The sequence below is a fragment of the Mus caroli genome, unplaced genomic scaffold (genome assembly GCF_978045245.1).
Source record: "Mus caroli unplaced genomic scaffold, Mus_caroli_1 scaffold_8, whole genome shotgun sequence".
Taxonomy (NCBI): domain Eukaryota; kingdom Metazoa; phylum Chordata; class Mammalia; order Rodentia; family Muridae; genus Mus; species Mus caroli.
The window spans coordinates 86,297,204-86,311,173 of record NW_028227263.1 but is presented as its reverse complement, the minus strand read 5'-3'; the positions used below and the strand labels follow the sequence as shown (position 1 = coordinate 86,311,173).

The window sequence follows — 13,970 nt, the reverse complement described above, 5'->3', positions numbered from 1 at the left end:
TTCCCACCCTGTGGTCTCAGAAATGCTAATTAGCCTCTCCCTTCCAGATGGGTGAGTGTTCCTTGACCTTTCCAAAGTTCCTATGCTGACCTTTTCACTGTGATGCAGAGTTTTTATGATAATCCAACACTCCCAGTAAATTTCATGTAATCTATGGCAGGCATTTTGAATGAGAAAAACCACAATGTGAATCTATTCTCCATGTGGCATTGTTTATTGAGCTTTTTTGTTATATCACTAGTGGCATATTCTATACAGTAGGTAGTAAACAATGCAACTAAGGCTGGGCTGAGTCCTCTATCTAGAGGATATACCAGTCCTAAGGGATTATGAGGGAATTTACCCTGCAGGCTGTTTTGTTTTCCAAAGTTTGGCCTGGTATTCCTGCTTGAAAAATTGCAGCCTGCCTTGTAAATTAAGAAATGCCCTGAAAACTGTTGGTGGTTTAGAGAAAATTTCTTTTTTTTTAATATTTTTATTACATATTTTCCTCAATTACATTTCCAATGCTATCCCAAAAGTCCCCCATAGCGCCCAATATTCAGAAGTAACATTAGCAGGTTAGAGAATTGGCAATTTCATGTAGAGTATGTGCCTACTGTGATATAGTAGGAGATACACACATGGCAAAGGTGGCTGTTCAGTATTACTTATTTGTTTCAAGAAATATTGCAGTAATAATGTGCAGCCAATGTTCTCTACATTAAATTCTTATTCCCTTCCTACGTTGTGTCAACAATTTGTAGATAAAGCTTTATTGGAAGTTAGAGAATTATTTCCACAAGCATATATGCTCCATTTTACAGGTGACATTTTGATAGCTATGGAGAGTAAAGAACAAACAGAGCAGGTTTTAAAAATAACTATAGAATGTTTAACTAAGTATGGGTTAGTTGTAGCCCTAGAAAAAGTTCAGCATAATAGACCATTGAGCTTCTTGGGACACTTGATATACAAAGATTGTATTTCTTCTCAAAAGGTTACACTTAGATTAAATAAATTAAAAACTTTAAATGATTACCAGAAGCTCTTAGGAGACATTAATTGGGTTTGGCCATATTTGAAGCTTACCACAGGAGATTTAAGTCCCTTATTTAATATTCTAAAGGGAGATACTCATCCCAACTTGCCTAGAGTTTTGACTCCTGAAGCCTTACAGGCCATTGCTTTGGTAGAGGAGAGATTCTCAGAGGCCAAAGTACAGCAATTGGACTATACTAGGGAATGGGATTTCTTAATCCTTAAAACTACCTATACACCTACTGGGTGCCTACTAGGAGGGAGTACTAAAATGGATTTATCTGCCTCACAAGCAAACCAGAATGGTGTCCTCTTACTTGTTTATGTGTTTAATGTTAATTATTAAGGCTCAATCTCATTCCAAAAAATTGTTTGGTAAAGAGATGCAAAATATAATTGTCCCATACAACAGACAGCAATTTGAACAATTATTGCAAAATGATGAGGATTGGGGAATAGCATTGCAAGGATATACAGGACAGATTAAGTACCATTTACCTAGACACCCTTTAATTGAGTTTGCTAAAAATGCTAAATTTGTTTTTCCTAATAAAGTTTCCAAAGAGCCTTTGCAGGAAGCACTCCTGCTCTTTACAGATGTTTCCTCTAAACTCTAGGGCAGTGGTGTATAGAGAAAAATTTCCCCCTATAATAAAAAGGGTAATAAAATTTTCTGCTCAACAAGCAGAAATTGCTGCTATAATTCTAGCCTTAAAATTTTACCTCAGGCCTTTAATCTTTATACAGATTCTAAATATGTCACAGGCCTGTTCCCAGCTATAGAGACAGCCTTGCTTTCTGGCGATTCTAAAATCCTAAAGCAGTTACAGCAACTGCAGTCTCTAATTCAGAGTAGAAGAAAGAAATTCTTTATAGGACATATTCGTGAACATAAGGGACTTCCAGGTCCACTGTCCTTAAGAAATTTGTTAGCAGACAAATATACAAAAGAAATAATCATGAATGCTGTAGAAAGAGCTCAGCATAGTCATCAGCTACATCATCAAAATGCTCTGGCATTAAAAAGAATGTTCCAAATTACTAGGGAACAGGCTAGACAAATCGTGAAGCAGTGTCAGCATTGTCCAGAGGTACATCACCCTCCAAAAATGGGTGTTAACCCACGAGGTTTAAAGGCACAAGTCCTATGGCAGATGGATGTTACTCATGTACCAGAGTTTGGAAAGCTGTACTTTGTGCATGTGACAGTGAATACCTTTTCACATGCTGTCATGGCCACTGCCAGAACAGGGGAAGCAGTAAAAGATGTTGTACAGCACTTGCTGGCTTGTTTTTCATACCTAGGTGCCCCAATGAAAATAAAAACAGATAATGGACCGGCTTATATTTCTAGGGCATTTGCAAAGTTTTTGAATCAGTAAAATATTGAGCATGTCACTGGAATTCCTCATAACCCACAAGGACAAACACTAATAGAAAGGACTCATCAAGTATTAAAGAATCAGCTTGATAGGGTAAGAGCTACTAATCAGTTTTTCTCACCCCATCATGCTTTGAATCATGCCCTGTTTATAATTAATCATCTTAATACCAGTGAACAGGGAAAGACTCCAATGATGAGACATTGGGGTCCGGTTGCCTTTAAGGCACAACCGTTAGTGATGTAGAAAGAACTTTTAAATAGAGTCGGGAGGGGTCCAGATACCTTAATCACTTCGGGGAGAAGATATACATGTGTTTTTCCACAGAATGCAAAATCCCCCATCTTGATCCCAGACCGACTCATCCGACTGGCCCCACCTCTCCCGCACACAAAAGCTCACAAAGAAGAGAAAAAGGGAACAAAAAGAGCAAGAGCTGGTGGCCAGAATGAAGAAGCTCTCCCTATCCCCACCTCAGGCTACAACAACCAGAGCCACACTAGTACCGACTTGGGGACAACTAAAGAAACTTACTCTTGAGGCAAAAGGATTAGTGCCGAGGACCGGCAAGACATCCTCGTCAAAAACAATATTCTTGGCCATGATGGCTTTAATAGCTACGCAGGTGACTGCTGTAGCGGGAGGTAGTTTTTGGGCTTACATACCTAAGCCACCACTTCTTCATCCGGTTAGGTAAAATGAACAAAATCTTATTAAGGTTATGATTAATAATTCTGAGTTATTGGGTGGATTCCTAGATTTTGGCAGGGACCATCATATTTCCAAGCATGTTAATTATGAAGGAAGGTCTGATGCAGCCCCTATATGCCTAGTGCTAAAAGGGGCAGTACCTATAGGGTGTTTGCCAGTCAACTATAGATCCTTTGTGACTGATGCTCCTGACTATGGAGATAACTTTAAGCGCTAGGTATGGGAACTGCAAATCCAGATGCTTGGATATGACAATTATAATGAAAGTTCTGAGACTGTACCTAGCTTACCAATCCCCGATTGTATGGCAATTACTAGAGATAAAAATGATGACTATACTTAAAATAGCATGGTTACTGAGTACCCTGTATGGCTAGATTGTGGATTTAAACATTTAGCCACTGATTTTCACCCTAGGGGAACTCAAGACTCAGTAACAGATTTTTCAGTCCCACGTCCCAGTGCTGACTTTACTCACTTTTAAAAGCAACTCTCAGATATTAAGTTTCATGGATTTCATCCTGATATGGGGAACGAGCCCTTGAAACGTTATTTTACTCCGGGCTTTGTAGCCCCTATTTGGGTTGGTTGTTCTGTTGCTCACAATACTATTGCTATTCAACCAGAATTGTTTAGACTTGTTGCTGCTGCTAACAGGATCTTTTTAAAGAAACCCTAAGCTCAGGTCAACTCCCCCAGTAGCGGTGAACGCTTGTGTCCCTTACCCATATGCTATCTTATTGGGAAGTTCTAATAAAGTTAAGATCACTAATCTTGGCAAGTCTTTTCATATCCATTGTAATTCTTGTCATTTAACTAACTGTGTAAATCCTAATTTAGATAAGGAATCTACTGTTAAGATTTTGTTAAAAAGACCTGCTTATGTTTTGTTGCCTGTAGAGTTAGGAAATGTGCTTTGGTTCGAGAATTCAAGATTGCAAACTTTAAAAAGAGTAAACGAACTTATTAGACCTAAGAGATTTGTAGCAACACTGATTTTAGAAATTACTGCCTTAATTGCAATTTTAACTTCTTTTACATTATCTACCAGAGCCCTAGTTCAGCAACTGCATACTGCTCATTTTGTTAAGGATATACATAAGAACATCTCTGTAGCCTTGTCAGAGCTGCATATTATAGATAAAAAATTGAAAGCAAAAGTTAACGCCCTAAAAAAAGTAGTGCTGGCAATAGGGCAAGATATTGCAAATATTAAGATCAGGTTAGCTACTAAATGTCATGCTTCTTTCCAATACATTTGTGTCACCCCCTTACCTTATAATACAACCAGTGATTGTGAAAGGACTAAAGCTCATTTGCAGGAATATGAAGAGATACTGATATTTCTCATGACTTGGAACAGTTAAAGACGGAAATTTCAGATATTAGTAAAAGTCATTTGAACACTTGGAACATTGATGAATTGGCTAGAGATTTGAAAAACAACCTAAGTTCATTGAACCCCCTGGATTGGGTTCAATATATAATCCTACTTGTTATTATTTTTGGCATTGTATTACTAGTAATCCTTGTGTTTCCACTCATCTTTAGAGTGCTCCAAAGGTCTGTAGCTACGATGAGGCAAGAAATCCTAGAACTTCAGCTAAAAAAAAAAAAAAGAAAAAAGAAAAAAAAAAAGAAAGAAAGGGAGAAATGCCACGTGCTCTGGTCGAATCAGCTTAAACCGAGAAGCTTAAAAGTCACTCATGAGGCAAAGAGCTTCAAGGAAGCTCTCCTCCTGGTGTCTGACGTTCCCTCTAACCCATACATTTACAATGGCCTAAGAGGAAGGTGGACTATACAATAGACTAAAATAGGAACTATGGCAATGGCGCAAAGCCCTTGACCCTGGCTTCTAAGATTAGTGAATCTTAGGTGGAGCCCTTGTTGTTCTCAGCTGTTATCAATGAATTTTATCCCAGGTGGTTCCCGTTAGATCTTTTGTGTTTGCATTCCTCTGTTTTATGTAAGATTCCTGTTACCTCATTTGTACCGTGTGAATATGTCACCCAACTTCCTTATTGTCTTCTGCATTAAAAGTCTGATGTTTGATTTGAAAAATACATTCAGATCCAACACAACCTCTCCTGTGTACATCTGTTTGTCATTCATCTAGCGCTTTGCCCACCAGCGACTAGAGACCCATTCCACGCAGACAAAGGGGCCCAGAGGGTCTGCAGCAAGGCCTCTATCTTGAGGATATGCCAGTCCTAAGAGATTATGAGGGAATTTACCCGGCAGGCTGTTTCCTTTTACAGAGTTTGGCCTGTATTCCTGCTTGAAAAATTGCAGCCTGCCTTGCAAATTAAGAAATGCCCTGAAAACTGTTGGTGGTTTAGAGAAAATTTCAATACTCCGAAGTAATATTAGCAGGTTAGAGAATTGGCAAGTTCATGCAGAGTATGTGCCCACTGTGATATAGTAGACAATACACACATTGCCAAGATTGCTGTTCAGTATCACTTATTTGTTTCAAGAAATATTGCAGTAATAATGTGCAGCCAATTTTCTCTACATTAACCTCTTAGTCGCTGAATTATTTAGGTAAAAAATAGAGTGAAATGGAGGTATTATTTTACTGTATTACTATATTTAGTATTTGTTACTTTATAGTACTACATACTATTATATTTACATATACTATATTATATATTACTTATACTACTATATTAATATACTTACTTATTACTATATTTACTATATTAATATATATGGGTGAAGAAAAAATACAAAGATGAAAGGAAGGAAATAAGAGACAATAGAGTGTGGCTGTTCATAGAATTACAGTTACGTGGATTAAAAAGTAATGGAAGATAATGGAGAGGGTAAGTGATAAAATCACTACTTTTAACATGCTTTATTTGTAGGTAGTAAGCTGTATAAAATATATGATATGAAATAACTATTTCCAAAATATTGTAATTCTTAAGTAATACGTATGAAAAACACAGTGTAATGATTCAGATAAATCTGCATATAAAGGAACCTGTTCATACAAATCACTTCTCCTTAACAGACATTAGTCACGCTCTGGAAAGTAGAATTACTGTATGTCTATGTGGAATCTTTGGCAGAAGCTTGCTTTATGTGTGTGACACTGAATATGCACTCCCTGTGTTTATCTTGTTCCACTATATGTGTAGAACTTAAAGAAGAACAACAGAAATTTTTTCCTATTTTTCAAAATTTAAAACCAGTAATCAGAAAAAACAATATTTAAATTTGAGAAGGATTTCTTAGGACAGCTTTATAGCTAGAGTTGTGAGAAATTGTAGGGTTCTACAGTGTTTATAAGTATGAATGTCAAATTATATACACTTGGTACTTTTTGGTATAATATCAAAATATATAGGCTGGATATATGGCTCATTAAGTGATATGCTTACCTTTAGATATGAGCACATGAATTTTTTTCTCTATGATACAGAACACCAGATATAAGGGCATGGTCCCTGCTGTATATGTGTCAGGGGCATCATACCTGCTAGTGCATGCCTCTTGGATGGTGGTTCATAATCTGAGAGATTGCAGGGGTCCAGGTTAGTTGAGATTGCAGTTTTTTCAGTGAAATCACCTTCCTCCACAAATTCTTCCAGCCTTTCACTAATTCAACCACAGGGGGCCCCAGCTTCTATCCATTGGATGAATGAAAGTTTCTGCTTCTGTCTTGGTCAGCTACTTGTTGTGCCTCTCAGAGGACTGCTCCTGTCTGTAAGCACACAACAGCATCAGTAATAGTGTCAGGTCTTGGAGCCCCTTGAGATGTATCCCAAATTGTGCCAGTCACTGGACTTCCTTTCTCTCAGTCTTTTATCCATTTTTGCCCCTGCAGTTCTTTTAGATAGGAAAAATTCTGGCTCAGAGTTTTTGACTGTGGAATGGCAACGCCATTCCTCCACTTTAGGCATTATCTTTCTACTGGAAGTGGACTCTACAAGTTCCCTCTCCCCAGTGTTGGGCATTTTATCTTAAGGTGTCTCCTTTTGAGACAGGGAACTGTCTGGTCTGGCCTCAGTATGTGAAGAGGCATCAAATGTTGAGGATCCAGGGAGTGACGAGTCCTGGCAGGATATAGAGGGGTATCTTCTTGGAGACACAGGAGTAGGAACAGGGTCCGGAACTGTGAGAGGATGAACCAAGAAGGGCATGATGACTGAACTGTAAAAAACAAAACAAAACAAAACAAAAAAACCCCACCTAAACAAACAAACAAACATACAAAAAACAGATTAAAGAGAATTAAAAAAAACCTCTCCAACAAGTAACTATTCATAAAAATCATGACACTGATGATCTCTGCATGTAATAGAGGTAGCTCAGGCAGCTCAGAACTAAAAATGTCTTTAATAACTTAAGAAATAATTTCATATACTTAGCAAGATCACTAATGTATCCACAAACTTCATCTAATTCACAGTTTATATCAGAAATCAGAAATCCCCAAATCACTAACGCTTCACCTGTGTCCCAATGTCCCTGGTTACTTGACATTTTTAAATTCTGGTGCACACAGTCCTGTCTGAACTGCTAGACTAGCCACCAGCCTCCCTTATTGTTACTCCATTCCTTTAATATCATTTTACCTTTGTTTTTATTTTTATTTTTATTTTTCTCAAAGAATCAACCAAGCAAGGAGCTGGTTCTTTGAGAAAATCAACAAGATAGATAAACCCTTACCCAGACTTACTAGAGGGCACAGAGATAGCATCCTGATTTCCAAAATCAGAAATGAAACCGGAGACATGACAACTGAGCCTGAGGAAACCCAAAACACAATCAGATCCTTCTACAAAAGGTTATACTCAACAAAACTGGAAAACCTGCATGAAATGGAGAAATTTCTAGACAGATAACAGATACCAAAGTTAAATCAGGATCAGGTTAATGATCAAAACAATCCTATATCCCCAAAAGAAATAGAAGCAGGCATTGATAGACTCCCAACCAAAAGAGCCTAGGGCCAGTAGGTTTAGTGCAGAGTTCTATCAGACCTTCAAAGAAGATCTGATTCCAGTTCTTCTCAAACTATTCCACAAAATAAAAACAGAAGGAACTATACCCAATTCATTCTATGAAGCCACAATAACTCTGATACCTAAACCACAGAAAGATCCAACAAAGATAGAGAACTTCAGACCAATTTCCATTATGAATATCAATGCAAAAATACTCAATAAAATCCTTGCAAACCGAATCCAAGAACACATCAAAATGATTATCCATCATGACCATGTAGGTTTGATTCCAGGGATGCAGGGATTGTTTAATATATGGATATCCATCAAGGTGATCCACTATATAAACAAACTCAAAGACAAAACCCACATGATCATCTCGTTAAATATCCTAAAATAGCTATATTGAAGGTTATAGAGACTTAACCAAATCAATTTTGTTCTATGCCTCTACTTTAGTATTTTAGCTCAAACTTATCACTGGGATGAGGTATTATTACCAACAATACCCGTCTATTGACATATTTTATATATCCTATATTTGTAGTGCTTCAAACTATTAATTGTACATCAGACAAAAGTCACCTTCCTAGGTAAAATGGACTATTCTGCCAAAACTGTACCAATGATATATCTACTTGTCTTTTTGATTGTGAATATATATGTGCATGTTTATTTGGAAGTTGGCATTTCACAAATAGATGCAAGGACCCTCACGTATTACATTGTATTTTATATAGACTTAACATGTTCCAATAAATTGCAGTAAGTTAAAATATTACTATTGCCACTGGGTACATGAATTGATTTTTTACTGGAATTGTAATTTTAATTTTTGCTATAATTAATTATTACACTTTCATGTTACAGCAACATACAGTTTAATATTTTTATCATAAAATAATTACAGCAAATTTACAATTCTGCCTCCTCCAATTCCTTAACCTAGTGTATTATATATCCTGTCCTTTAGGTCTGTTCTTAATCTTCTATTTGCCCAGAATTATGCCAATCTCTAATTCTATACAGGTAAATATATTTGTGTTTGTGTGTAATACTTTTTGAAGCCAAAATTCTACTCTTTACACCAAATAATATATAACTTGATCATAGGAAATTTTTCATGTAGTTAAAATCAGAATAAATTACTGTAGAACTCCAGATAACATGAAATCATAGAGAAAACACTACTTTTTTATGATTTTGGAGGTAGGGGTTAATTGTTTCTATGATACTAGAGGAAAGACAGAATTTCTAATACCTAAACTTTCCACATAGAAGCATATAATATCTGTTACTGCTAGCAGAAAAAAGGAAGTTGCTCTAGGTCATATGTTCATTGTACCTATTAGAGGACATAGCACCCGATTTTCTCACTCAAGGCCTAAATGTACTTTTTTGGAAACAGAAAAACAAATGTGAATATGGAAAACTTCACACATATTCTGTTTTCAAAATTTGTGATATTTTAGTATAGCATATTTTTAAATGTGTAGTGTAGTGTTATGAGCATGGTCATATTTCTTAAGTAATTGTTCAAGGTTATGGAAAATTAAGTGTTAGCTCATTCATTTGGTATTGAAAATGTTCGTGTCCTTAGGAAACACTTGTTAGCACCATTGTTTAGTTTATATAAGAACAGGGCACACATCGATAAAAATGCAAATAAGTGGTTATTTAGAATTAAATACTGTTAGATATATGACAACAATGTCAATTGACAGAATACCCAAAAAAGGGGATAGAGAACATGTAGACACTGGATCCAGAGGTTAGGCAAGTCTTATACTTGAGGGATGGGGCCACCTACTCATCTACAAATTTTAACCCAGAGTTGGTCTTCTCTAAAGTATTGAGCAGGGATTGAAGGACAGGCCATCCAGAGACTACTGACATGGAGATCCATCCCATATACAGACAGTAAAACCAAACACTATTGCGGATGCCAAGAAGTGCTTTCTTCTTTTTATTATATCTACCTGATATAGCTGTCTCTTAAGAGGCTCTTCCAGAGACTGACAAATACAGAAGCAGATGCCCAGAGCCAATCATATATCTGAGTACCAGGACCCAGATGGCAGAGTTAGAGAAGAGATTAAAGGAGCTGAAAGATTTTGCAACCCCATTGGAAACAACAATATCAACTATCCAGATCACTCAGAACTCACAGGGAATAAACCACAAACCTGAGAATACACATGAAACAACCCATGGCTCCAGCTCCTTATGTAGCAGAGGATGGACTTGTCTGCCAACAAAGGGAGTAGAGGCACATGGTCCTGTGAAAACTTGATTCCTCAGCATAGGGTAATGCTAGAGTAGAGGGGTGGGAGATGTTGGGTGGTTTGGGGAGAAACCTTGTCCTAAGATGTACTCTATTTACTGACAAGAAAACTACTTCCCTGAGAAATAAATCTATGTTATCAGATAACACCATATGAGATTTGAAAAAAAGGAAGCAAGAAACAACACTTTCCATTTGTGATTCTTATGAACCACAATGATCAGCATTAATCTGAGGGTACAGTACTTGTATTAGTGCACTTCTGGTAACCAATAGCTCTACAATTAGAGTTAATTAACAAGAAGGAAAGCATTCCTTACTCAGAAATTTTCAAATCATCCAGGCTAGTGAAGGCATGAATTAAAAAAAGAACCTACGAGTATACTGCTGCTAATTCAGTATACCTAAATATATTTTAAATATGGACTGTCTTTTCTTATCAGAAAGTATGGTGGTGAAATTGAGTAGATCTTCCTCTAAAGAGCCCTATCTAATCTCCCACATGAGGGATCCCTGCTCTCTTGGCCAGGTCACCTCCAAGCTAAGCCACACTTGTGACTAAGTCTTTGATATTATCATCACTTGGAGAACTAACCAGAAGTCCTTCTTCCCTTTCCCTGTTTTTCCCTTCAGCACCAGGCTACAGCCAGTCCCATGGGCCCCTAAAGTGTTCTCAGGTCTTCTGAGTCTGCGGTCTACAGAGTGTGAACTTGCTGTCACTGGCCTCTGTGTTGTGCAGGGACCCACATGAGGCCTCCTGTGGCAGAAGCAGGACACCATTTCAACACACAGATGACCTTATTTGACATCAACAGAAGAGTAGGCCCATCCTCTGTGGAGGATTGATACTCAGTGTAGGGATATGTTAGAAGAGAAAGTGGGCTTTTTGAGATGGCAAAGGGGAGAGGGGAAAGAGGAGTTTTGATGGATATTTGCGGAGCTGTCCCCAGGAAGGGGGTTCTCATAAGAAATGTCAACAAATAAAATAACTAATAAAGATTTCCAATCAATTATTCTGTAATTCATTGAAGGGCTGCCGAGACTATAAACATGGTACCTTTTGAAATTCCATTGTCACTTGTTCAAAGAAGAATTCACTGTGTTCACATCTAATGAGAAACTAAGTTCAATAAGCTGGGTGATTTTGAGCATGGGTATATCTGATATATTATCATCAATTGTTTCATGTGCATATGGCAGGCATTAAGCAGAAAGAGTTATGGTGTGAAAATGAGCTTCCTCATGATACCCAACTTTCTATTCAGCTGTACTCGGTGAGCTCTGGTATGGCACAATTCTGAGATTTGTCCCCTTGATTTCTTGTGGATACAGTGGTGCTTTCCCATATTTCTTATTCTCTTTGCCATAGTCATTTATTTGCCTTGGTGTAAGTGGACACTGGAAGAACCATAATATTTAAAACTGTGTGTTATTACTTCCTGGGTGATAACCTACCTTGTTGCACAAGTTTCTTGCAGTTCAACATAAAGATGACAATACTTGGCATAAAGGTAGTGAGATGAACTAGTGATTTTATGGAATATTTTACTTCTTCTAATTTTAGGAAATTAGCTTGATTTAAAATATTTAGGGGGGTTAGGGTAATTCTATAAAAGTGTAGTTTGGGCAAAAAATATAAAGTTAGGTCAGTTGAGAAAAAGTTTTAAGTTAGAATTTTTTAAAAAAATGTGACCATTCCTGATAGAATGGCAAAAAAATGAGTTACAAAAGGCACACAGTGAGAATTCAACATACATTACAAGCATGTAATTTTTTCAACGAAAACATGTGCAATAAGTTGCGCATGAGTTCACTGATCTTGTGATTGAGGGATAAGGTAGCAGGTTTTCTAAGTGTACCAGGAAAAGAGTAAGCTTATAATAAAGAACAAACATTTTTATTATGAATATAAGTACAGAGAACAGATGATTAGCCAGCTTAGGTGATCTGAACTTCAAAAATAAGATGTAAGACATGAAATGCCCCTGAGTAAGTACAGATGGTTGTTATCCAAGCACAAGCAGTAACTTGCTACTTTTGAATTGAGACTTTTGACTGCTCAAACTTTGTTAATCAATGACTAAATAATTACTGGTTTTAGGTCACAATGGGATTTTGCAAATGAAGATAGATTCCAATTCTTTCATTAGATATAGGTTTCAATGAAAACATTGAAAAATATAACATAATTTCCCTTTGTGTAAATATTTTAATATATATTTGAAAAGTATATTTTGCAAGTGAATGTCTCTAGAACATGTGCAACTCATGGCTCGGAGGCAATTTTCTTTCCAACAGAAAAACTTTTTCTTAAGCGATCAAAATAGTTGTTGAGGGGAAAAAGTAAATTGTTGAAGCTCAGCTCTTGTTTCAACCTTCTGTGTGTTTGTGGGTGTGTATGCGTGTTCTTCTCCCCTCAAACCCTATCTTATCTCTGCATGCCACAGGCAGCAGCTCCTGTTGGTATCTGGACCAACATCCTTCAGCTGCTCTTACCACCAACCCCTGCCATTGCCACTTGCAGTCTTCCTCAGTTTGCCCTGCAGTGTCATAGTTGGTCTTTAACACATATATTAATGTTGTATATATCAGAATGCACGTGAGACACATTGTTTGTGTTCATCAACTTTACTCATTCTCCCAGAATCTTTCCACTTATGTCATTTTGATTTCTTCAATTATCCTCTATTTCAGTATCTGAATTGATTCCACTAATGTCTGAAATGATGTATCTGGCCACTGCTGCTATCCTGTTCATTACACTATGTTTGTAATTTAAACATCACCACTCAGCTTATATCTAGGGAGGTTTATACAGTTCAATAACTCCAAATGTGTGGAGTGATTATTGTACTTGTGATGAGAGTCCTTGCATAGTCTACATATAGTTCAAGAGATCATTTAATCCTAATGGTCATTGGGACTACCGTTATCACTTTCTTCCCACGTTAGATGCCCAACAAGATAAGTTACATCTATAGACCTCTCCTTCTGAAGATTACTCCTTTATATTACTGTTATATGTACAATTACTACAAGTTCAAAAGTTGAAGTAGTGACCTCATAGTGGTATATTGAACTTTAAATAGGAAGGTATATCCTATTAGACAGTTTATGTTTATAAAGAAAAGTATCATGAAAAATGGATAATTGCCCATATCAGGTAGACTTGGTTTCATTTACTTGACTTTACATGGATTCCTTCGTGAACCTCATGCAAATCTTCAAAGACTTCCACAATTTCATTAGCACAGAAATTGGCTTTCCTATCATTTCATTTTTTTTTTCTGAACTTAATCTAAAATGACATATTGTGACAATTAAATTCCAATACTTCAGTAGCTCTTTCTCTGTTTATCCTATCTTGCAATTCCTCTTTAAATTCTCCTATTATTGGAAAATTGTCCAACAACACCAGAAAATGAGTGGATTATTGAGCTTCAATTACTAGGCATATTCTTTATCTGTGGATTATATAGAAAAACAATCCACACAGCAAGGTAAAACCTCACTGCTTGATTAGAGCAGAATCCTGCTACTATCCTTGTTATTACTAGAATTATAAAATGAATTAATGTTTCACCTTTACTAGATAGTGATATCGTGCTTCTCACTCAT

The 13,970-nt window shown here is 36.8% G+C and overlaps 1 long non-coding RNA gene across 15 annotated transcripts in view; it reads right to left on the bottom strand.

The window, feature by feature from the left end:
• The window catches only part of LOC115031543 (uncharacterized), a 513,648-nt gene that overhangs the window by 423,121 nt on the left and 76,557 nt on the right, over window positions 1–13,970 (bottom strand). For 12 of the 15 annotated variants that reach the window (XR_015047929.1, XR_015047933.1, XR_015047920.1 and 9 more), the window contains exon 3: window positions 6,595–7,310. This is a non-coding gene — a long non-coding RNA (uncharacterized LOC115031543). The remainder of the gene's footprint in view (window positions 1–6,594; window positions 7,311–13,970) is intronic. The other 3 variants (XR_015047924.1, XR_015047925.1, XR_015047932.1) reach the window with 3 other exon arrangements.